The sequence below is a fragment of the Dromiciops gliroides genome, chromosome 2 (assembly GCF_019393635.1).
Source record: "Dromiciops gliroides isolate mDroGli1 chromosome 2, mDroGli1.pri, whole genome shotgun sequence".
NCBI lineage: Eukaryota > Metazoa > Chordata > Mammalia > Microbiotheria > Microbiotheriidae > Dromiciops > Dromiciops gliroides.
In genome coordinates, this window is record NC_057862.1 from 571174184 (window position 1) to 571199004 (window position 24821).

General features: G+C 37.8%; 1 long non-coding RNA gene across 1 annotated transcript in view; it reads left to right on the forward strand.

The window, feature by feature from the left end:
• Positions 1-11436, forward strand: part of LOC122742952 — a 68030-nt gene extending 56594 nt beyond the window's left edge. The window contains exons 3-5 of the long non-coding RNA XR_006354965.1: positions 6207-6281; positions 7169-7276; positions 11105-11436. This is a non-coding gene — a long non-coding RNA (uncharacterized LOC122742952). The remainder of the gene's footprint in view (positions 1-6206; positions 6282-7168; positions 7277-11104) is intronic.
• The last annotated feature ends 13385 nt before the right edge of the window (positions 11437-24821 follow it).

Below are 24821 nucleotides of genomic sequence, written 5' to 3' on the forward strand. Positions count from 1 at the left end.
GCAAACCCTACATGTACAAGATAAATACAAGAGACAGACAGATGGACAGATAGACCAACAGGAGATAGTTAAAAGCAATGCATATACCAGGTAAATATGAAGCTTGTCTCAGAAGGAAGGCAGGGTAAGAGACATTGTGGAGGACACCAGAGACCAGGAAAGACCTCTTGCAGAAGGTGGAATCTGAGCAGAATCTTGAAGAAAGCCAGAGGTTTAGAGAGGTCCAGTAGAATCTAAGCTTACCAGTCAAGGGGTAATTTGCCAGCAAGCTTATTCTCTGACATATAGATGTAGCTATTTTTTTAAATTGTAAATTTTATTGATTTTTTTTTTGCTTACTTCATTTGACATTTACAATTACATGCATTTTTTGTTTACATCATCTTTATTTCTGTATGTGTCTCTCCCCCTCACTTTCCTGGAGAACTAGTCCCTGTGACAATGAATGTAAAGAGGGGTGGGGGTGGAGAGAGTTGTTCCTTTTTCCTGCTTTCCCTCCATCTCTCTTTCTTTCTCCCTTGCCCCCTCTCTTCTTCTTTCTTTCCCTTTTTCTCTATCCCTCTCCATTCCTCCACCACACCATAAATAATGCACTGTCATGTTTAAGTAGATTCAGAAAAGTAGTCATCGGAATATACTAACAAAATAATAATAGGGGGCTTACTAATCAGGAAAACTGTATATAATGCTATCATCTCAACCTGAGTGAGTTGCTTTATTGATTTCCTCACCCGTAAAGTAATGGAGTTGGCTTTTTGGAAGACAATTTGGAATTATGGTAGATAAGTGACTTAATTGTTAATATACTTTGACCCAGCAATATCATTACTGGGTGTAGACATTAATGAGGTTTAAGAGAAAAAGGGGGAAAGATATAATTTGCCAAAGTATTCGTAACAGCACTTTATGTTGTACAGAAAAATTGGATACAGAGTAGGTACTAACTGATTAGAGGATGATTGAATAATATGTGACATATGAATGTAATAGAATATCATGGCACTTTAGAATTTCTGGATAAGAAATATCAAGAAACTTGGAAGACTTGAATGCATTGTTGCAGCCTGAAGTAAGCAGAATCAAGAGAACAAAGTACAAAAAGACTGCAAATTTTTTAATGAAAATTACACTAAAAATCAGAATGTGATCAATGCAATGACCTATCCTGACTTCAAAAGATTGCTCATGAAACATATATACCTATTCTCATAGTTGGCAGATAACAGATTTTATATGAGGCATACACTGTCAGACATGGTCAATAAATTATTTTCTTTAACTAGACTTTTTGGTTACAAGGGAGGATTCTTTTGGTGTTTGGGGGGAAACTGGGGTCAAATTTTTATAATACAAAAATAAATCAAATAAAAAGATTGAATTTCTAAAGCAGGACTTGTTTAACTTTTCCCACTCAACCCTTTTTTGCCTGAAAATTTTTTATGCAAGCTCAGGTATATAGGTATATAAAATTAGTATACATAACCTTTTACTGTTGTCAAATTTTTGGCAACCCCCACATTCAGTTATGCAACTCCATAACAGGGTTCAGATCCACAGTTTAAGAAGCTTTGCTCTAAAGCCCTTCTAAAAACTCTATCATAATTTGGTGCCTTAAATTTCAAAATATTTAAAAGAACACAATAATGCTAGTATTTTGAGAGGTTCTTTACTAATTAAGTTTTTTCAAAATTCTTAAGCTGCTTTTTTGCATGTGATCACAAATATGTTTTATTTTTCTAGTAGAAAACAAGATTACATTTTCTGAGCTTAAATGGTTTCTTAATTTGTTATGACAGCAAACAAAATCGCATGTCATTCTGCTAAGTGAATGTACTTTTTTTGGAGATGGGAAGGTAGGGAATGATGACTTTGTGCTATCATCAAAATGTCACTAGATTCATACAATCATTCTGTTGCAGCTACTATGGATATATCATTTCTGTGTCTCCTTGTGTCTGAATTCATACAGTCTAGATGAGAAAATGATTGGTCAGTTCAGTAAAGCAGAGTCCTCTTCTTTTGATGATACTCCTAGCTCATTTCAAACAACTGTATCTATTATCAATTAAACAATATCAGATAAAAACATAAGCAAATTGTTACCTAAGATCCAAGATTGTGGGAGGAGGAAGAGGAGAATGAAGCAGAAGAGGGTAGTTTAGGAATAGACAGATGATGTGGAGAGTTAGACCAAGCTGAAAGTCATAACAGCGTTTGGAGGGAGGGTCTTGTGAAGAAGTAAGAAACTGAGTAGGGAGCTAAAAGCTGGGAGCTAAAAGCAATTTAAATGAGGTATAACAAGTTCCAGGGCCAAGTCTGTGGGGCTCTGTAGCCCTGTACAATCCAGAGTAGTTTATCATGGTGTCTAGATGTAGATATCATCATTGGCCAACAGGTGGCATAGTGGATCATAATAATGTTTTGTGAAGCCTCTAGCATTATTTACATAAGGATTGCAGCTACTGAGTACTTAGCTGGGAGAAATGTAAAAAGTACAGATTTCTTTTTGTTTCTTTTTCTTTTTTTCAGACTCTTTGATGAGAGATCAAGCCACTAGGTCCAAATGAAGTCTATCAAGGGGTAAAAGAGATCGGGGGATGTGGTTGCCTAGTCACTTACCAGTTTTCGTGTATAATGGGAGAGAAATTGTAGCACTAGGAAAGGGCAAGCATGAACAGATTTCAACATTGTCAATTCAATTCTCATTATAGAGAATGGAGTAGAGCCTGCAGACTGCAAGCCTGTGAGCTTGACTTCAATTCCTGGCAACATTCCAAACTGTATTGTTAAAGGATGATTTGGAACCAGAGCGGGAAAGGTGGGGGGGCGGGGATGCTGATTCAAGATGGAGGTGTTTTTTCTTGGGGAGGCATGCATCTATACTTCCTCCCCAAAGCAACAACAACCCCCAAACCTTGCCTAAGTAGTCCACTCTAGAGTGAGAGGTAATAATTCCCCTGCATGACTCAGAGATAGATCCTCTTTCCACAATCCTTCACAGTTCTTGCCTCACCCCCACTATCATCTTTGAACTATTCCTACCCACTCACCAAAACTATTCTATTTATGCCCCTCCCCAGCAGAATATGCCCCACAAGCAGTTTGCTTAGTTGCTATAGCTCTAGTTAAGTAGATGATTTGTGAACATGTATGGAATAAAATAAATATGTGATTGCAAAGCATGAACAGGTCATGCCAGACTACCCCATTTCTTTTCTGGACAACATTATTAGAATGGTCAGTTCAGGAAAATGGCATAGATATAGTTTACACAGATATATCAAAGCGTTTCACAAATTCTCTCATGCCATTCTTGTTAATAAGGTTAAGAGATGTGGGCTAAATAATCATAAAACTAGGTGGATTTAAAACTGAGTAGATGGTGAAAGTATCCATTATGGTTTTTGAAAAGCAGTATGCTAAAGTGGCAGACAGCTATGTAGCACAATGGATAGTGTTGGGCCTGGAATCAGAAAGACTAGAGTTCAAATACAGCCTCAGATACTTACTAGCTGTATGAACCTGGACAAATCACTTAACCCTATTTGCCTCAGTTTCCTCAACTGTAAAATGAGCTGGAGAAGGAAATGGCAAACCACTCTAGTTTCTCTGACACAAAAACTCTAAAAAAAGGATCATGAAGAGTCAGACATTACTGAAAACAACTAAACAACAAAAATGGCAAAGTGGAAAGGGTACTGGACATAGAGTCAGAGAGATGGGTTCAAATCCTATTTCAGACATGTATGCCCCTGGGCTAGTCATATAACCTCTTAGTGCCCTCATTTACAAAATAAGGAAGATGGGTTCAATGACTTCAGAGGTCCTTTCCAGTTCTAAATTTATTATTCTTTTTTTCTATGATATGTCCATTTGGAAGGAGGTCTCTAGGGAAGGGCCCTGGGGATTGTTGCTTAATCTTGAACTATTTGATATTGCATGAAGGCATAAATGGCCCATTTATCAAATTTACAAATGCCATAAAGCTAGAAGGGATAGCTGATATATTAAATGACATTATGCTTGTCTCTAGAGTCTCAGTACCTAGAATAGTGCTTGGCACGTAGCAAGCAGCATGGTATAGCAGAATGAGCTCTGGATTTGTAGTGAGGAGACCTGAGGTAGAATTCTGACCTTCTACTTATGACCTGTATAATCTTGGGGAACTCACTTCTCTATGCCTGTTTCCTCATCATTAAAATGAGGTGGGAGTTGGGCTAGGAGATCTAGGAATTTCCTTCTTTCTCTCAACCTCCAATCCTGGCACTTATTAAATGTTTCAAATGAATGAATGTTTGGGCAGATCAAATGAGATAATGAACACCAGAGGGCCGTTTCATGCTTTATGTATTGTATGCAGGAGCTATGCCAGAAAGCTGTGAATCTAACAATTTTGGATGATAGCATGTTCACACTCTCCCCCCAAAATGCACCTACTTTGTAAAGTATGATACATTACTGCTATTGATCTCAGCCAAAGGCCTAAGAAGTAATCTCTTCTCTTCTGATTGCTGGATAACTGAAGTGAAATTTCCTCTCAAAAATCACACATAGGAAACAGTGTCCAAAGTTTACAAGGTGCCCATTAGACCAAGTTTAGCTGAAGTAGGAGCATTGTAGGAATTCTCACTGCAACAGAGAAAAACTGTCTTTCTTGGAGTTTATTGAGAAACATATGTCATTTTGAATTGTGAAAAACGCTCTTCTAGCCAACAGTTGGGCCACAGTGACTATTTAAATGGCCCGATCTAAAATGATATGATTGAAAGCCTGCATTCCTTTCCAAAGGCTATGTTTTAAAAGACATTTTAAATTCTATTTCCACCTGAATGTGTTCCCAGTCTTCACAAGTATCTTAAATAACTCCGTGAAAGTCAAGAAAGTACATTTTTGAGAGTTCTCATTTGCTCTCCTGTTGGACATAGGGAGAATCTGAAGAGAAGTCAGGTGCTTCTTGGAAGGAGCAATTCCCCTGTCTAGCTATAGTGTCTTCTACTTCTTCCGGTTTTTAGTTATATTGCCAATGAGCAAAGAAAAACAAGAGCTTATCAACCAACACACGGTTTTTATTAAGTATCTCCTATGTGCCAGGCACTGTGCTAAGTGCTCCAGATGCAAGTATATGCAATGGAATAATCCCTACTTACAAGGATTTTACATTCTAATGGGGGAGACAAGTGCATATTAAATATGCATTAATACAAATGCATAAATACAAATATATACAAAGTAATTCAATACATGGTTGGTTGGGAGGGAGGGTACTTGAATGTGGGAAATTTTTTAAAGTCTTCATGCAGAAGATAATACTTGAGCTTCATTTAGAAGAGAGATATTCTATTACACCCACTTAAGGAAGGAAAACATTCTAGGAATGGGTGCTGACCAGTGCAAAGACAGGGAGAGAAGATAGAGAACATTGTATGTAAGGAAAATAGAGAGGGCCAGGCAGGGAGGAGAAGGAAGAGGAGGAGGAGAAAGAAGAAGAGGAGAGAGGAGAGAGAAGGGGAGGGAAGGGGAGGGGAGAGGAGAGGAGAGACAAAAGGGAGAAAAAGGAGACAGGAAGATTTCTATAAAGGTTGGAAAGATGGATGGCTCCATGCTGCCCAGGGTTTTAAAAACTAACAGAGGAGGGCAGCTAGGTGGCGCAGTGGATAGAGCACTGGCCCTGGATTCAGGAGGACCTGAGTTCAAATCTGACATCAGACACTTGACAATAGCTGTGTGACCCTGGGCAAGTCATTTAACCCTCATTGCCCCACCAAAACAAAACAAAACTAAACTAACAGAGGAGTTTAGGTTTTATCCTAGAGGTGATATGAAGCCACTGGAATTCATTAATAGGGGAGTCATATATTAGATTTGTGCTTAAGAAAAATTACATTTGTGGAAATGTATAGAATGGACTAGAGTGAGGAGAAATTTGACCAGGAAGATCAATTGAGATGGTGTTGAAATAATATAGGAGAGGACCTGAACTAATCTGGGTGAATGGAGAGATGGGATAGAATTTGAGAAATGTTGGGAAGGTAGAAACAGAAAGATTTGGCAACTGATTGGATATGTGGGGTAAGGGAGAATTACCATCCTGAATAATGTTACAATTAAGAAGTTGATACTTTCAACAAAAATAGGAAAGTGGGTTTTTTTGTTTGCTTGTTTTGTTTTGTTTTTTTACAAAACTCCTTATTTTATATATCCCTTAGCAACTCTTCTATGACTAAGGGGCTTCCACCAATTGGTCTTACATCAGCTGGGCCTTGTGTTGGGACTCCAACCTGGTGAGTACATCCCCTTCCCGCATGGAACTCTTTACATTGAGGATGATGGACTGGCTCATGTGTGGTTCATAAACTCCATGCATACTTTGGTGCACTGGCCCTAAGAACCAGTGCTGCCCTTGGTGACCAGCATGATGGACTGCATGTGACCAGTGTCCATGATGTCAGCAGCAACAGAAAAAGGGAGAGAGAATTTGTGGGAAAGAAAATGAGTTCAGTTTTAGATATGTTGAGTTTAAGTTACCTCTGGTATATTCACTTTGAAATGCTCAATAGGCAGTTGCTAATAAAAGACTGGAACCCAGGGAAAAGATTAGGGCTGGATAAATAGATCTGAGAATCAGTTGCATAAAAATGATAGATAAACTCATGATATCTGATAAGGTTACCATCCATAAGCTTACCCCTCTAGATTAGAGGGAGAAAGAAAGAGAACTAGGACAGAACCTTGGGGAATACACACAGTTAGGGGGCATGCTGTGGATGATGAACCAGCAAAGATTGAGGAGTGCCTAGACCCATGAGAGGCAAAAGAGAGGACAGCGTGATAAAACCCAAAGAGGAAAAAGTATCAAGGAGGAAAAGGTGATTAACCTTGTAAAATGCAGCAGAGAGGTTGAGGAGGAGCAATTGCCAGAAGTACATTTGAGGAAAATACCAATTGTTATTTTTCAGATGTAAAGAGAAACTTTCATGATATAACATGGTGGTAGGATCACCAGATTGAATTGCTCTATTCCTATGGCTTGGCGCTGTGTGTGTGTGTGTGTGTGTGTGTGTGTGTGTGTGTGTGTGTGTGTGTGTGTGTGTGATTCACAGAACCACCAATTTTTACAAATAGAAGGGAGTCCACAAGCCAGCCAACCTTTTTTTTTTTCCCCTTAAAGGAATCTGTACTGTAAGATACCTTGAAAGAGGCCAGTTAGCTACTGCTTGAAGACTTTTACAGAGGAGAAACCCAAGGCAGTAGATTCTTCTTTTGAATAACTCTAATGGTGAGTAAGTTTTTCCTGACATCAAGCCTGAATGTGACCCTTTGAGGTTTCTATCCATTGCTCCTGGTTCTGACTTCCACCACCAAACAGAACAAGACTAAATCCTTTTCTTCATATATTTCTTTTCTTTTCTTTTTTTTGGCGGGGAAATGAGGGTTAAGTGACTTGCCCAGGGTCATACAGCTAGTGTCTGAGGCCAGATTTGAACTCAGGTCCTCCTGAATCCAGGGTCAGTGCTTTATCCACTGCGCCACCCAGCTGCCCCCCTCTTCATCTATTTCTTAAGCTTCAGACATGAACACAGCTCTTAATCATTCCTTCCCCAATTTTCTCCTCTCTAGACTAAACATATCTGGTTCCTTCTGTTGATCTCTATCTACCATGAATTCATGGGTCTTTCACCACCCTTGTGGATATTTTCCAATCTCTCCTAAAACCCTAATGCCCAGTACTGAACACCATAATCCCAAATGTGATCTGAGGAGGACAGGGGACAAAAGCACTCTCACCTTTTATTCCAAACCTCTGTCTCTTAATGCAGCTCAACATCTCATTGTTTTACCTGCCACCTTGCACTGCTGACTCATATTAAACTTGAAATCCACTAAAGCCCCAGATTTTATTCAGACAAACTGTTGTCTGGCCATACTTCCAAGATCTCATGCTTGTAAAGTTGATTTGTTGAATCTAAGAGTAATTCTTTATGTCTATCTTTGTTGAATTTCACCTTATCAGATTCAGGACAATGTTCTTGTTTGTCAAGGTTTTTTTGGATCTGAACTATGGAATCTAGATTCGAAAATTTGAGAGGTATGCCTACCATCCCCATTCTTGTCTAAGTTACTGATATAAATGTTAAATAACAGAGAACCAAGAATAAATCCCTGGGATACTCTATGGGAGACTACCTGCCAGGTATACATTAATTCATTAATGAGCAGTACATGAATCTAGTCACTCAAGCAGTTCTAGATACACATAACCGGATTATTTTTTTAGTGTCCATCTATACATCTTTTCCACAAGAATAGCATAAGATATTTTTCACAATTAATTTGATAGAATCTAAATAAACTGTATTCATGGTATTTCCTTCAATTACCAGTTTAGTGACTCTACTAGTAAAGGAAATAAGTTTAATTTAGCATTATTTGTTCATGAGCAATTCAAGCTGGCTATTTAAAATCTCTGCTTCCTCTTCTAGATGTTCACTATTTCTTTAGTAATCTGATTTTCCCCAGGAGTGAAAATCCTCACTGTTCTATATTTGAAGATTCTATCCCTTCCATTTTTTGAAAAGGGAAAATATTTGCCTTTCTCCAGTACAGGAGTATCTCTAATATTTTCTACAATCTTTCAATCCTTTCACCAGTTTGTTCAGTCACCAGTGATATAATTTATCTGCTCTGGATGTGAATTTATCAAGGGCAGGTAGGTTTTTTCTAACTATTTCCTGATTTATGTTGGGTATCAATTCCCTATTAGTATTTTTTCTGTCATTTCTAATGCAAATGTAATTCTCTTTGGCAGAAGAAATATAAGAAAAGCAAGATTTGAACAGTTCTGTCTTCTCTCGACCTTTTTCACTGCCCCATACCACACCAAATACAACTCCTATTCCTTCTTTGACCCTCCTCTTTACCCCAAGAAAGCTTTAAAAAACAAAGACAGAATTTGTCATTATTGAATGTTTCATTATTGAATTTCTTTTCCTCACCAGCCTTGATTCATCTTCATTTTTAGTACTACTGAAATTATACCTGCATTATTTTGTCATACCCTCATAGTCATCTCTTGTACATATCATGGAAACCTAAGTGGATTGTTGAATTCCCCGTGCATCCACATCAGTCTCCATTCATAGGTCAAGTTTAATAAGGTCAAACATATTAATCCATTTCACTTGGAAAGGATATGAGAGGAGAATTTTGACATAAAAAGGAAATTATTTTGTGAACAGGAAATGGTCAGAAAGTTAGATGAGGGAAGCAAAAAAGGTTTGCTTTGATTGAAAGAAGAGAGAGCATACATTTTTTTTTTAAGTGACAGAATAGTGTCCTGAGTTGGGAGGCAGACGATCACAGCTGTAAGAGCGACCTCAGAAAAATCACCTAAAGCTTGTGGACCTGAGTTCATCTGCAAAATTAAGGGATTGGACTAGATGATCCCTAAATTCTATTAGAATTTATTAGACCTATTAGATCTAAAATTCCCTGATCTGGGATTTGGGGGAAGATGAGATGTGGCAGTGAAGTGAGCATGAGTCTGTCCTAATTCTTGAGGCAAATATGACAAAGGCTAGACTTGGGAGTGGGTGTGGAAGTAGTTTGTGGTGAATGAATCACTAATCCATGCATCTGGAGTTGAACAAAGAAATAAAATACAGATTAAAACTGTGTTCTGTTTGGCAGTTTCTCAAGTCCCTTTCTTTCTGGAAGCCAGCAGTATTCTTAAATTGAAAGTTTGGCTAGGAGACAAAGATGGAGATGCTGTCACAGTAAGACAAGGGATTAGGCTATATGACTTGCTAGTGGGGTTATAAACCACTCGACTGTGATATTAGTTTTAGAAAGGATGCTGTCACTCTGTAACTGATGTCAAGAAAAGTTTAAAGAAAGAATTCCGGGAAACTTTACCCCACACCAAATGCTATGGCTTTGGGGGATTTCTGGTAGAAATGAAACTCACAAGCTTTTAAAACATTAAATTTTAAATGTTCTCACTCATACTGCAACAAAGTATCTGAAGGACTGGTCATCTCTACTTTGTGAGTTCATATCAATGTGGGAAAACCACATAAGGCCACTGTCAAATTTGAATACCACATATTCATTAACAATTTCTCTCAGAATGTCCTAAATCTTCTGCCTTAAAAATTAGAAGCTTCTCACAGCAGGAAAAACAAAAGATTTTATCACCCAAATAATCCTACTGGCAACAGGAGGCTCACTGAAGGATTTTTTGTTTTTTGTTTTTTTACTGGTAAGTGATGATGATTGGGGATGATGTTTTCTGGTAAACTGTATTGGATAGATGAATGGATGAAGGCGCTATGGTAAAGCCAAAGGTTATTAGCACAGAGTTACTCATTTCCAGAAAACTCTGGACCTATGGGTCATTATTATTCTCATGAATTCAGAAGATGGGGGAAATTAAGGGGGAAAAACACTACCCTGCAAAATTATTGGGCCATGGTTCCTTTTTCTTCCTGCTTGTAGCTGCCTTCAAATCTTTTCTTCTTTAGCTATCTTCTTTCAACTTCTCTTCTCACCTTCCTACACATGAAATTAGGGGTAATTGCTTTGTAAGAAGGATTAAAAGACACATGCAACCTTAAAATTGGGAATTTTAGTGCTCTGAATCCAGAAAAGACAAAGCAATCTTTGCTCCCCATTTTCCCCAAAGCTTGAGTATGTATACACACACATATTCCTCTCCATACTAGGGTGTATTTGATTCGGAAGGCTTTACTTAATATCAAAGGACTTAGAGTTAGAAGGGACCATAGAGAACACCTAGTCTAGGGGTTCCTAACTTTTTTGGAGTGTCATGGACCCTTTTAGCAGTTTAGTGAATCTATGGACTTCCTCTCAAACTAATGTTTTACAATTAATAAAATGGATTGGATTAAAAATAAAAGCAATTATTTGAAATAGTTATCAAATCTACATTTTTAAAAGACCTCAGGTTAAGAACTCCTGACTAATCCAACCTCCCCATTTTATAGATAAGGAGACAGGCATAAACAAGAGAAGGGTCTTGTTCCAGATAGCTGGCAGACTGAATCTGAATCCACATCTTTTGACTTTAAACTTTCCCCTTTTCCAGAAAACATCAGAAGAAGTCCTCATGAAACTACAGCATAGTGAAATGGCACCAGAAAGAAGCAACACATAAGTTATAGCTGTGCCAGGAAAAAAGGGCTCTGCACACCGGGACCCAATAAAGGTTTGTTGAATTGAATGACTAACCAATGATGAAAATGGAGAAAGCTGTAGTGAAGATGCAGAGGAGTGTTTTTAATTGGCACCAACAGCATGGTGCTTCTTTGTGAAATGTTTCCATCTTGCACACACAGCGTGTGTCATCCAGCCTAAACTATGGTTGGCGGTCCCAGATGGAAGTCACAAGTCAAGTGACGACGCTAACATCAGGTGTGTGGGTGGTTAAGGGGAGAGAAATTGAATCCAGGAAAAAGGAATAAAGAAAAATAAAGATTTTCTGGAAATGTCTTTGACACCCTAAGATTTTTTTACTGTCTTGTGAAAAATTCATTCCTAAATCTCCAATTGTTGCCTAGAGTCACAGAATTGTAGAACCAGAAAGTATTTCAGAGACCATCTAGTCCAATCCCCATCACTTTACAGATATGGAAATTGAGGCCTAGAAAGGTTGGGTTCAAAGAAACCCCAACTTACTTATGTTCTCTTTTTACAAAGAAAATGGTAACAAAGTTAAATTTTGTGAAGTCCTTTGATATTATAGGTACTGACGTGTTCTTTAAGTGGGATTTTTAAGTGGTTGCCAAAAAATTTACAAAAATCCAGTCTTAGAAGAAAGCTCAAACATTCAACATTGTTTCATTCAGTTATTCACTCAATGATGGATTCCTAGGGGAAGCTAAATGGTGCAGTGGATAGAGCCCTAAAATAAGGCAGGAAGGAGGACCTGAGTTCAGATTTGACACAGATACTTACTACCTGTGTGATCCTGGACAAGTCACTTAACCATCAATTGCCTCAAAAAATAAATGGAAAAAAATGAATTCCTACTCTGTACAGAATGCTGCATTAGGCACTATAGGAGCTTTTTTTTTTTAAAGAAAGAAACAAGTTGGAATCTCTGTTCCACAGCAGTTTATAGTATAATTGTACAATTTCACTTCAGAGACAAGAGATGCATGTGCAAAAGAACACTATCCATTAAGTTTGGGGGAGAAATTTTAAGGGCAAAAAATCAGTGTTAGAAACGGTAAATATTAGAGAGATTCTGAAAAGAATAAAAACAGAATGGTCATAGAGGGCTTCATAGAGGAGGTAGAGGTTGAACTAGACCTTGCTGGATGGGTATGATTTGGATAGGGCAACAAGAGGTAGAAAGACATTGTAGATGGGGAGCTCACCAAATTTCTTTAGTTCTATGTCCAAAAATCTTTCTGAAGCTTGTTCTTTTCAAAGGTTCCTAAAAAACAGTCTTTCAATTCAGTAATCATTTATTAAGTTCCTACTATGTGCCAGGCACTCTGTTAAAGTGCTGGGATGCAAATAAGAAAAAGAGACAGTCCCTACCTTCAAGGAGCTTACAATCTACTGGAGAAAGACACCATACCAAAGGAAGCTGTAAAGGAGCGGGGTAGCCACCAGGGGGTGGCCAAGAAGAGCTGTCAATAGAGTTACCTGAAAAGTTGTGAACCCTCTATAAAGAAAGATTTGGGGAGGTGTATAATCCTTTGCCCTCCAACCGTCCAGTCAGAAGGGAGAGGCAACTCAGGGTGAGCTGAAATGTTGAGTATGAAAATAGTAATGATATTTCAGGACATTAGCTTGTCCTTAGGCAGAGTGAGAAAGAACCTTTTTGGGGAAAGGGGATGGGCAGGGCATGGGGTTCTATGGAGTCAAAGCCAAGTAGAGTTGCTTATGGAAAAGAGAGAAGTATGAACAGTTATTGCAATAAGGCAATGAAAACAAAATTGAAAGCCAACCAATGTTTACTTGTAGTGACCAATCTAGTCCTTGAGAATCAAATAATGAAACATACCTCCCACCTTTCTGTTGAGATTCATGTAGAGCAGAAGTGTCGAATGTGGGGCAACAGGCAATATGAAGTGTGGACCAAAATACACTGAAGTGAGCCCAAACCAGATTAAAATATAATTGGGAAATATTTAACAAAATGAATAAAAATAAAATAGAATATGGGCAATGTTCACATGTGGTTTTCTAAGTCAATATGCAGCCTGTAGGCAGCCTTACACATGGAAGAATGGTCCCATTCTTATTTGAGTTTGACACCACTGGAGAAGAGGGGTACACAAGCTGTCGGACCTGGTCTCTGTGTTGGTTGGTTCTGCTTAACCTTTTTTTCTTTGTTACAAGGGAAGCTTCAATAACTCTGCATGTGGTGGAGATGGGGGTAGAAAGATATATTAGGATAATATATTGCATCTGCTTCTCCTCTTCTGACTACCAACTTTGGCTTGCTAGGTGGGCAAACCAATGAACGATTTTGTGCCTCAGTTTCCTCATCTTTAAAATGAGGTGATTGGACTCAATGACACCTAAGGTCCCTCCCAGCTTTGAATCTATGATATTGTTTGTCCTCAACCGGGAAGGGGTCAGGTTGTAAAGAGCTTTAAGTAACCAGTTAGATTTTATATTTCACCCTAGAAGTGATAATTTACTGAGTAAGTAGATGATATAAATAGACCTATGCTTTGAAAAAACTCAATATGGCAACTGAGTGGAAGATAGACTAGACAAAGGGGAGATTTGAGGCAAGGAGATCAGTTAGAGGGCAACTGCAATTGTCCTGGAGAGAGGTCATAAGGGCCTGAGCTTGGGTCTGTAAAAATAAAAGTTATCAATACTACTTTCAAAATTTTATATTCCTAGGATTCTATTATAATTGATTTTATACATGGAATTTTCCTTCTGAGGCAAATTATGAAAGTTGCAGACCTAAGAAATTATTTTATTTAAATTTCAGATATAATGTACAATAGTGAATAATTTTCTAGTGGGAGATTCTCTGGGGGTAGAGAATATTGGTCATTTATCACCTATGTTTTTTAAATTTATAAGGAGGCTGTGAAAACAAAAAGGGAGTCAGTGAAATGCTACCTTCTCCAGAGTCAGAAGCTAGAAGGACTCACAAGCAAAAATTAAGACCAGGTAGTCACAAAGTTAAACCTCAATCGACCCACCAACAAATATTTACACTGTGAACTTAGTGAGGTTGAAAGAAAATTGTCCTCCAAGTGCAGGGATCTCAGTTAAAATCCACAAATAAGCCAATTATGTTCTTTTTTTTCTCTCTTTTTTCTTGTTTTGTTTATGGGGCAATGAGAGTTAAGTGACTTGCCCAGAGTCACACAACCAGTAAATGTCAAGTGTTTGAGGCCAGATTTGAACTCAGGTCCTTCCGAATCCAGGGCCTGTGCTTTATCCACTGCACCACCTAGCTGCCCCTTAAGCCACTTATATTCTATGAATGAGCCACTAGCTCTTATTGCAACAGGATTCAAAACAGTTTTAAAGTTCTTTAACTGGTGCATTGGGTTTACTTCTCCTCTTCTGACTACGAACTTTGCCTTGGTTTACTGAATGATCTTGGTAAATAGGTAGCATATTGACTAGATCACTGAACCTGGAATCAAGAAGACCTCAGTTGAAATCCTTCCTCAGACACTTATTAGCTAGGCAAGTCAATTTATTGCTTTGTTCATCAGCTCCTTTATCTTTCAAATGAGGAAGTTGGAATCCATGATACCTAAGGTTCCTTCTATCTATTTCTGAATCTATGACCCTGTGAGTCCCCAGCTCCAGTATATCTGCTCTCTGATTCCTTTAATGTTTACTTAACTTTTTATCACTACTCCTTCTTGACCTTGAACTCCTACCTAGACCCCAGTCCCTGAGTGCTGTTCAGATAGTAAACCTACTATTTCACCTGGATTCCCAACTTCACTATATCATTTGGGTCTGAATTATTCCCTTGAAGGGCTATTACCATTCAACTCCAACTTTAATAACTCACATTTATTACTATTAAAAGCCTTGCCTTGGCTCTCTCAGCCCTGGCTTCCAGCCCTCCTCCATGATTCACTGCCTCCTATCATACTAGTGTGAAAAGAGGAAAACACATAGTTATGATGTAGGCTTGAGATAAAGCATGAATCACTTAGTTTGGACTGAAAGATGATAGGAATCAAGATGCCTCCTGTTTGCTACCTATCGTTGGTGTACTCTACTGAGAGGAAAAAATATCTAAGTGGGAGAAAAAAGTTTCCTTACTACTGAAACAACAAAACCTAACAACAGTTCTTAAGAGTTGTCCAATGGTATAAGGGGTTAGACAACATGAACAGATCTAGTTAATCACTTATAATTTCTGTATGTTCAACAGTTGACTGAAACCTCTGGAAATAGTGTTTGGGCAGGTAGAATTGGACCAAACATTCATAGAATAAAAATATATTTTTACATATAAACATATTTTTGTAGTAACACAAAGTACTTCTTTCAAAGAACATTAGGCACCTAGTAAATGCAGCATGCTATATTAGGCACTAGAAAATATATTAAGATAAATAAGATATGGTTGCTGATCCCCCAAACTTACATTCTAGTGAGGAAATGAATGAATGAGAAATCATTTAATAAGTGTTTATTATGTGTGAAGCACTGTGTTAAGCTCTGAGGATACTAGTAGAAAATCAAGATGGTCTCTACTCTCAAGGAGCTCACATTGTATTAGGGGAAAACAATACATATACCTATAAGTCAGAAGAAAAGGTCAAGTGGCCCTTAAGGTACACTGGAAAAGAAGATTATGATTGCATATTCTTTAAAGCCATTCCTATTGAAGAAACCATATCTATTTCTAATGTTAAACTGACTGACATTATCGAGGGCTTTGGTGGTGAGCACTTTCTTTTCCTCTGCTGAGGAAATGAGATCTGTAGAGGAAGTTGTAGGCAATATCTCCATTGGTGCCATGACCTGTTGTATCAGAGCTGGAAGCAAGACCACTGGTCTGGGGCCACTGTGATTCCTGGGTCTACTGTGATACTTTTCCTTCAGTGGTAGTTGGTATTGGTGGTAGGAGGCTTGGCTGGCCCCTTCCTTCATAAGAGGTGCTCCCTGTGACAATGGATATGGGAACTGAGCTAGAAACAAGACCAGTGGTCTGAGGACAGTGGTATTTGAAGGGCTTTGGGGCTCAGCATTTTAGATTTTCTCCACCAGAGTCTGTGGGGAGGTGGTAGCTGAAGTGGTAATGCTAGTTTGACCCACCTGGCACATGCTACTTCCTGCCTGTCCCTCATGTATCTTGTCTATCTTGTTGGTAGCAATTACATATACACAGGAAGTATTATATAAACAGATAGTTATGATAACCATTGGAAAAAGAATCGAATAGGAAGAAGACAACATGGTATGAGGTCAGATGAAGAAAAATATCCATCAGAAAAATTATCTATCTTTTTCTGATGGTACATAACATATAAAGGGGAATTAACATGCTACTCCTAAAAGCCTCAATTTCCTCCTCCTTAAAGTGAGGGGGTTTCATGTATGCTAGGTGATGTTACAACAACAACAACAACAAGCATAAAGAATATTTATACAGTACTTTAAAATTTGCAAAGCACTTTGAATATACTCTTAGTGAAGGTTTTACTTCCTGCATCGTATGGATACTGCTAATAATGAAGCACTTTTCTTTACAAAGAACCTTTTGTACAAGCATCCTGGGATGTGGAATGTTGTTATCCCTATTTGCAAATGAGAAAACAGGAATCAAGCAGAAAGTGCATGGTCACATGACAGGTAATTATTAGAACTTGGTTTTGAACACAAATCTTGGACAGGATATACAGCTGCCTAGCACCCTGCTATCCAACTGTGTGTCCAAACTGTATTGGACACTTCAGATCATCAATACTAGGGCTGTACACATTTCATTCTAAATTAATATAGCAGATAATTTAGTGAAATGAAGCAAGGGACTATATACCTCCCACTTAAATATGTCATGAATGCTATGCTTTAGTCCTTGGTATTGGTCCTTTGTACTTTTGATTACTGGTGGCTAGGTACTGATTGTTAAGCCTGAATTTGGTGGCTTTGCTTTAACTTTCATACCCAGGTCAAGTCAACCTTCACACGCACTGAAGCAATAAAACAAGTTGACATGAAGCTTGCCTTTTTGATTTTGGTACATGTTAGACATTCTAAATCTGAAAATGGGGAAATCAAAACTAGGCATTGTAGATGACCTAGCTCTCAATGAGAGACTAAGTCAGTTATTTATGGCTTGTAACTTCCTTCAAGGTCTGGTCTGGAGGTGGAGAAAATTGAACCAATTTCTAAGAGCAGACTTTACAGCCCTATTGACCCCCTTGTTAACCCACTGGCCTTCGGCAGTATGCTGAACACATGTTTTGTATCATCAGAAAAGGATAGAAAGATAATGTTCGTAGGCATAAGAAACATCAGGCTGAGTTAGAATAGTGGTCTGTCCATTCTAGTACTCTGCTAATTGCACCAAGACATGTTTTGTGGATTGCCTTTCATGATATTGCCACTGAGTTAAAACTATTTACAAATCATCCCAAATGTCATCTAATGAAGTACTATGGCTCTGCCATCCATAGTCAGTCAATATACATTTATTAAGCTCCTATTATATGCCAGGTACTATGTCAAGTACTGGGATACAAAATAATGCAAAAAACAGTGCATGCTCTAAGGGAGCTCATAGTACCTAGATTTATTATGAACTTGGAAAACTTTGAAGTACAATGTAAATCTATGTTTCGTTGTTGTTGCTTTTACCTCATCATGTAAAGAAGATTAATTCTTGAACTTGCCTCAGAGCTATCCTTTTCATACTTCAGAGAATACCTGCCCCTTCATTCTAATCCTAGGATTTGATCTTTATCAATGGCTTTCATGACTTTATAACCTGCATACATGCATTTTTTGCAGCTCTCTTAATATTGGAGTCCCTTAATAACATTAACTAACCTATGGACATTCTCCAAGATCTTGCATGTCTTTGTTTAGATTTTAATAGCAACTTTCCATGGTAATACAGACACAGACTCACTCCAGTTTTACTAAAAATAGGGAATGTTTTCTTTTTTCTTTCTAGTATTCTATTTCATAAAGGTTAACATTTTAGGGGGTATTTTTAGTCAGGGTAGCACAGCAGAAGCACCTCACATTTATCCCAACCCTTTGTTTCTGGTCCATAATCCAGTTTCCTATCCATAACCAAACACTTCCTCCAATCCAATGGCAACCAATTCAAATCATGGTGGACACCATCAAAACTTTTTACAAGCCTAAGTAAATTGGACTCACTCATTTTCCTTTGCTCAAATATTTATACAACCACAATATTTTAATTATAGTAATAGTGATAAATTTCATTTTATGATGCTTTGTGATTTACAAAATATTTTTATAATAATAATTATATGAAATAGTAAAAATTTGGAAATATTTTATGTTGGCTACAAGATAATAATTTTTCTGGCCACAGTGACACTCATAGGCTTAGATAGTCTATGTTATGGAAAAGTTGAGATCTACATTGATATAAGAAATATCCATACCAATGAATTTCTATAATATTAAAGTAAGATCATGTAAGTATGATTTTACTTGAAGGATCTGGAATTTCTCATATATGATTACTCCCTCCACCAAAACAGATTGCATTCCCTTTAATAATTTAGTAGATAGCCTTTGAGGGTTTCTGTGGCTCAGTTTTCCATTCCTCTGTGGTCTACCTGGTTAAAAATTTCTTCAAACTTTGTTCATTTGGTCCTAAGGTTCCAGGTGCTTCATCTCTGAACCTGAATTCAGAACCTTTGCAGCTTGGTAGGACTTGTCAGAGCTTGAACATTGCAGACATTGTCTTCTAGGGCCTGGGGTTACTTCCAATCTGCAATGAGACATTGGGGGAAGATTATTATCTACATTTTGTAAAAGAGGAAAATGATGGTAAAAGAGGCTAAGGGGTCAAAGGGATTAAGATGACCAAAGAAGCTAACAAAAGGGTTATGTTATATTTCTCATATTTAAAGCTGGAAGTTTAGTATTCCTTCCCCCACAAAAATCATGTTGCTATCCTCCTAACATCTACTTTAGTTTTTAGTGATCTTACCATTTCTTATAGATTCTGTGCCCTCCCCCCAAACCTTCTTTTTTTTTGCGGGGCAATGAGGGTTAAAAGTGACTTGCCCAGGGTCACACAGCTAGTAAGTGTCAAGTGTGTAAGGTTGGATTTGAACTCAGGTCCTCTTGAATCCAGGGCTGGTGCTCTATCCACTGTGCTACCTAGATGCCCCTCAACCAATCTCTAAATGACATGAATTTGAGGATTTTCACCATCCTAGTTGCCCCATTATTTTTCCAATTTGTCAAAGTCCTCTCTGAAATACAAACACATACACCCATCTAAGGTATATGTATTATATATGTACGTATAAAACATACACACATATATCCTATCTATGCATATTATATATACACTCTATATCTATATCTATCTCTATCTCTATCTCTATCTCTATCTCTATCTCTATCTCTATCTCTATCTCTATATATGTCATCAGACTGGTTCAAAGTACAAATAGTATATCTTCAATAGTCTTGAGTACTATGACTCTTATTTTATGTTCATTCAAATTATTTCCTTTTAATCAATCAACAAATATTTTCTAAGCACGTACTATGTGCCTAGCATTACTCTAGGCATTGGGGATATAATGACAAAATAAAACAGTCTCTACTCTCTAGGATCTTATTTTGAAAGAATAGAACTCTTTCTTTAAATACTGCTATTATAATGTATGTATGTCAGTGTCCTTGGCCATTATATCACAGTAACAACTTAGGTTCCACTTAGCAATCCACTAAAACTCGCAAGTATTTTCCAAATGAACTACTTTTTAGCCATAAATCTCCCCTTCTTCTATATTTGAAGTGGATATTTTTGAATCTAAGTGCAATGCTTTATATTTCTTATTTTAAATTTCCTCTCTGATTTTCCCCAGTCTTGAAGCTGGTCAAAAATTTCTTAGATTCTGATATTTTATCTTCTGGTGTGTTAGTAACCTCTGCCAGTTTTGTGTCATTTGCAAATTTGATAAACCCATCATCTATGCCTTTATCTAATTAACTAATGAAAATATTAAACAGCATAGAGTTTAGCACAGAGCCCTGGGGCATTAAATGAAAGGAAGGTGTATACTATATGCCAGACACTGTGCTAAGCACTTTTCAAATATTATCTCGTGATTCTCACAACAATTCTCTGAAGTAAGTGATTATTATTTTACATTTGAGAAAAATAAGTCAAACATAGGTTAAGTGACTTGCCCAGGTTCATACACATAAAATGTCTGAAGCTGGTTTGAACTTAGGTATTCTTGATTCTGGGGCAGCTAGGTGACATAGTAGATAGGGATCTGGGTCTAGAGTCAAGAAGACTCATCTTCTTGAGTTCAAATCTGACCTCACACACTTACTATTTTTGTGACCCTGGACAAGTAAGTCACTTAATCCTTTTTGCCCCGCCCCCAACCTGAAAAAAATGAACATGAATAGTAGTATATTAAGCAGTGCATTTCACTTCTGAGCAACGCAAGATTTTTGCCTCTAGTAATAAGAGAGTATATCACATTTTATATAAAAGGTTTTTTTCTCTCTCTCATAGTGTTATTATGCAAACAATATGGAACTTTCTTTGCAGCTCTTCATTCTCTCCCTTTCATAAGAGGATATTTAAGGCACCTCCTACTGCCTACATGTTGCTGTGAACTGTCCCTGTAGGTATGAGATTCCAAGCAGTAGAATTAAATTTCTTAAAGCAATAGTATCCAGTCACCCTGTCAACAGAAATGACAAATTATGTAATGTAAGGAAAATAGGATTAGAGTTACAAATCAAGAAATGTGATTTTCCTGGATGGTAGAGGACTCTCTGGCCAAAGAGTGAGAAATTATCCAAAAGTAACACATGTGCCAATGCTGTGATGTGGGAAAGAATAAAAGGAAGTCTATGGCATGAGATTTTTCTTCATAAAGCAGCCTGGAAAACTATTTGAGCCGCCTCTGGTAATGTGGCCAGCTGGGCTTTGTGAATAGTCAGAGATATAATCAAGAGACTTATGAAAATGTAGAACTTGCTACACATTAAAAATCCTGTCATAAAAAGGGTCCTCAAAAATATAGAAAGAGTGAAATAACAGCGTGTGTGGGAACAGAAAACACAAAAAACCAATGCTGATTGATTTCCTATCATTAAAAACTAAGTTAAAAATATTGTATATACAAAAACTCAAATAAGCCAACATGCAGGTGGATCTTTGTTCTCACTAATGTGAAATTTCCCTCCAGGGTGGCAGAGCATAATTCAGACCTGACTAGCCTATATAATAACTTTTTTCCAGGTCCTATCATACATTCACCACAGGTTATCTCCCCAGTATGCCAATCATCTTCCAGACCTTTTCTTGACATTGTGAAGATAGGTGGAATTCACTAGTTATTTCATCACTCTTAGAACGTGACCATCTTTTCCCTGATGACGTTCTTTGCTTCAATCAAACAACATTTATTAAGTGCCTACTATGTAAACACTAGTATTTGTAAGGGTCTAAAATTCTAGCTAGTCTGTCTAAAATATCTAATGAGTGGTCACCAATAAATTATAAGCTTTAGCAAGAGTTTAGACTTTTAAGCATTTATTAAGAAGAATAAGAATTTGGGGGGGGGGGCGGCTAGGTGGCGCAGTGGATAAAGCACCGGCCCTGGATTCAGGAGTACCTGAGTTCAAATCTGGCCTCAGACACTTGATACTTACTAGCTGTATGACGCTGGGCAAGTCACTTAACCCCTGTTGCCCCACAAACAAACAAAACAAAAAAAAGAAGAAGAATTTGGTGAAGAGAGGGAGAAAGCCCTAGATTCATCTACCTATCTCAGGGAGCTACAGTTCTCCTGCTCCACTCTCTGTGAGAGTCCTGGTGAAAGAGAGCAAGAGCACCAGCCTTGCCCCCTCTTCCTCCTATAAGCAAACATCACTTCCTGATACCAAAGAAAAGCCACATGTCTTGCCCTCAGGCGCCTTCTCCTCATGGTGGAGCCCTCCTACAGTAAGTCTCCAACAGGTGATGTCATTCCAGTCGTTACATATTTCTGCCTCCATTTTTCTTTCCTCCATTTTGAGGTGGCTAGATGATGCAGTGGATAAAGTAGTGGCACCGAAGTCAAGAAGATGTGAGTTCAAATTTGGCCTCAGACACTTCCTAGCTTTGTGGCCCTAGGCAAGTCACTTAACACTGTTTGCCTCAGTTTTCTTAAACGTAAAATGGGGATCATAATGGCACCTCCCTCACAGGGTTGTTGGAAGGATCAAAGGAGATAATATTTGAAAAGTGCTTAGCACATCACAGGCCTTTAACCAATGTGAGACTCTACCTCCTCCTTCATAGCATAAAAACTTTTGTTATGCATTACAGCCTGCTTACAACTCAATTTCCCTTAGCCTTTTTTTTTTTTGGTGGGGCAATGAGGGTTAAGTGACTTGCCCAGGGTTACACAGCTAGTAAGTGTCAAGTGCCTGAGGCTGGATTTGAACTCAGGTCCTCCTGAATCTAGGGCTAGTGCATTATTCACTGGGCCACCTAGCTGCCCCCTTCCCTTAGCCTTCTGACTATGGTACTCCAGTTTAAATTCTTCAGAAGCTACAGCATTCCATGATTCATAGCCATACAACACCCTCAGTAGTATTAGTGTTTTGTTTTTTTTTAATGATCCTCTTTTCAGGAAGAAGTTACGATTATTAAAAGAGCTTTGCAATTTTTCACAGTTAATCTATTCTGCTCCCCTCCTTTTTGTAGTCTTCTCCCAAGTAATTATCTATTTGCAGTGTCTGTCTAAGAGATATAGACTGATAAGTGAGGATATTCAAAAAAGGTATTTTGAATAACCTTTATATAGAGATACCTGATTAGAAGAAAGTCTTTAACGTAGTGTTTTGCTCAGATGCTTTCAAAGTAAACCAACTATTAGTACACTTGGATTTTGAGTTCTGTATAGCTTTTGTTCAAAAATATGATGGTAAAGATTTGATTTCCTGTGGCATTTAACTTGTCAAAACCTGGTTACTCCTTTCCAGTATCATTATTGAGGATGAGATTGATGTGTATGTAAATTATTCTCATAAAAATAGACATATAGGTAGGTACTTATTAATGTTCAGAGACTTCTGTTTTTGTTATCAAGGTCCACAATTTTGTTAGTTGTCTTTAGTATCTTTTCCTTCTTTGATTTATTGGAAATCAAAACCTCAATGTCCTCACAATTACCTTGCCACCAGAATGGATCTCCTCTATGTACATACACTTGGTCAAATATAGCTTCTTTCACTCTCTTTGGTCTTCATAGTTCCATTTTTACATCCTTTAAGATAATATCTAGTACAGTGATGCTAGATTCTAAATATGTTGGCTTCACTATCCTAAATGGCGAAAAGAAATTGTTATAAAAATATTTGCAGACTTTTTCCTTCCCCCGTCCCCTACCATTTGTTGTTTTCTTTCCATTTTCATCTTTATTTCTTCCATATTCATCTGGGCTGACTTTGCCTATTTGAGCCTGTTGCCAGACTTAAAGCTAGGACTATTTGTCTCTGAACACACAGCCCATTACTTGTCTTCACCTGGAATACCACACTGAGGTACAGTCTCCTCCTCAATCTACCCTGATTCTATGACCTGGAACTAGATAATGATCCAAAGAGCTTGCAGTTGCCACCTTTTCACACCCTCTACAACAAGTTTAAGCACCTCCATGCCGAATCTAGAACATCCTCTTTTCCTGGTGCACAGCCTTTCCATATGCTAGAACGTTCCAGGTTGTGCTACTGGTCAGACCCTGTCCATAGTGTCTGCAGATCTTTCTGTCACCTTCTGTCCTGGGAAAAATAACTCACTATGATGTAGGGGTTTTTTCTTGGGTTCCTATAATGGAATTCAGTCTGGTAAATTTTCTAGCTCTTTCTGGATGAATTTGGAGAAGAGGGGGGAGAGCTTACTCCACTTCATTTTGCTACCTCTTCATCTTGGCTTCACCTCTGTACAAATAACCCTATTCTATTTTTTTTGTTTTGTTTTTTAAATAAAAGTATTTTATTATTTTCTAGTTACATGTAGAAATAGTTTTCAACATTTGTTTATAGAAGATTTCCAATTTCAAATTTTTCTCTCTCCCTCCCCCCCTCCCCTAGATAGCAGGCAATCTGATATAGGTTATATATACACAATAACATTAAACATATTTCTGCATTGGTCATGTTATATGAGAAGGATCAGAGCACAAAAGAAAAACCTGAAATCAGAAAACCAACAGCATCAAAAACAAAAGAAATAGTATGGTCCAATCAGCATTCATATTCCACAGTTCCTTTTTTATTTTCCTAGATTTGGAGAGCCTTTTCCATCATGAATCCTTTGGAACATTCTTGTTCCATTGAATTGGTGAGAAGAATCTAATCCATCACAGTTGATCAACACATAATGTTGATGATACTGTGTATAATGTTCTTCTTGTTCTGCTCATCTCACTCATCATCAGTTCATGCAAGTCCTTCCAGGTTTCTCTGAACTCCACCTGCTCATCGTTTCTTACAGCACAATAGAATTCCATTACATTCATATGCCACAACTTGTTCAGCCATTCCCCAATTGATGGACATCCCCTCAATTTCCAATTCCTTGCTACCACGTAAAGAGCAGCTATAAATAT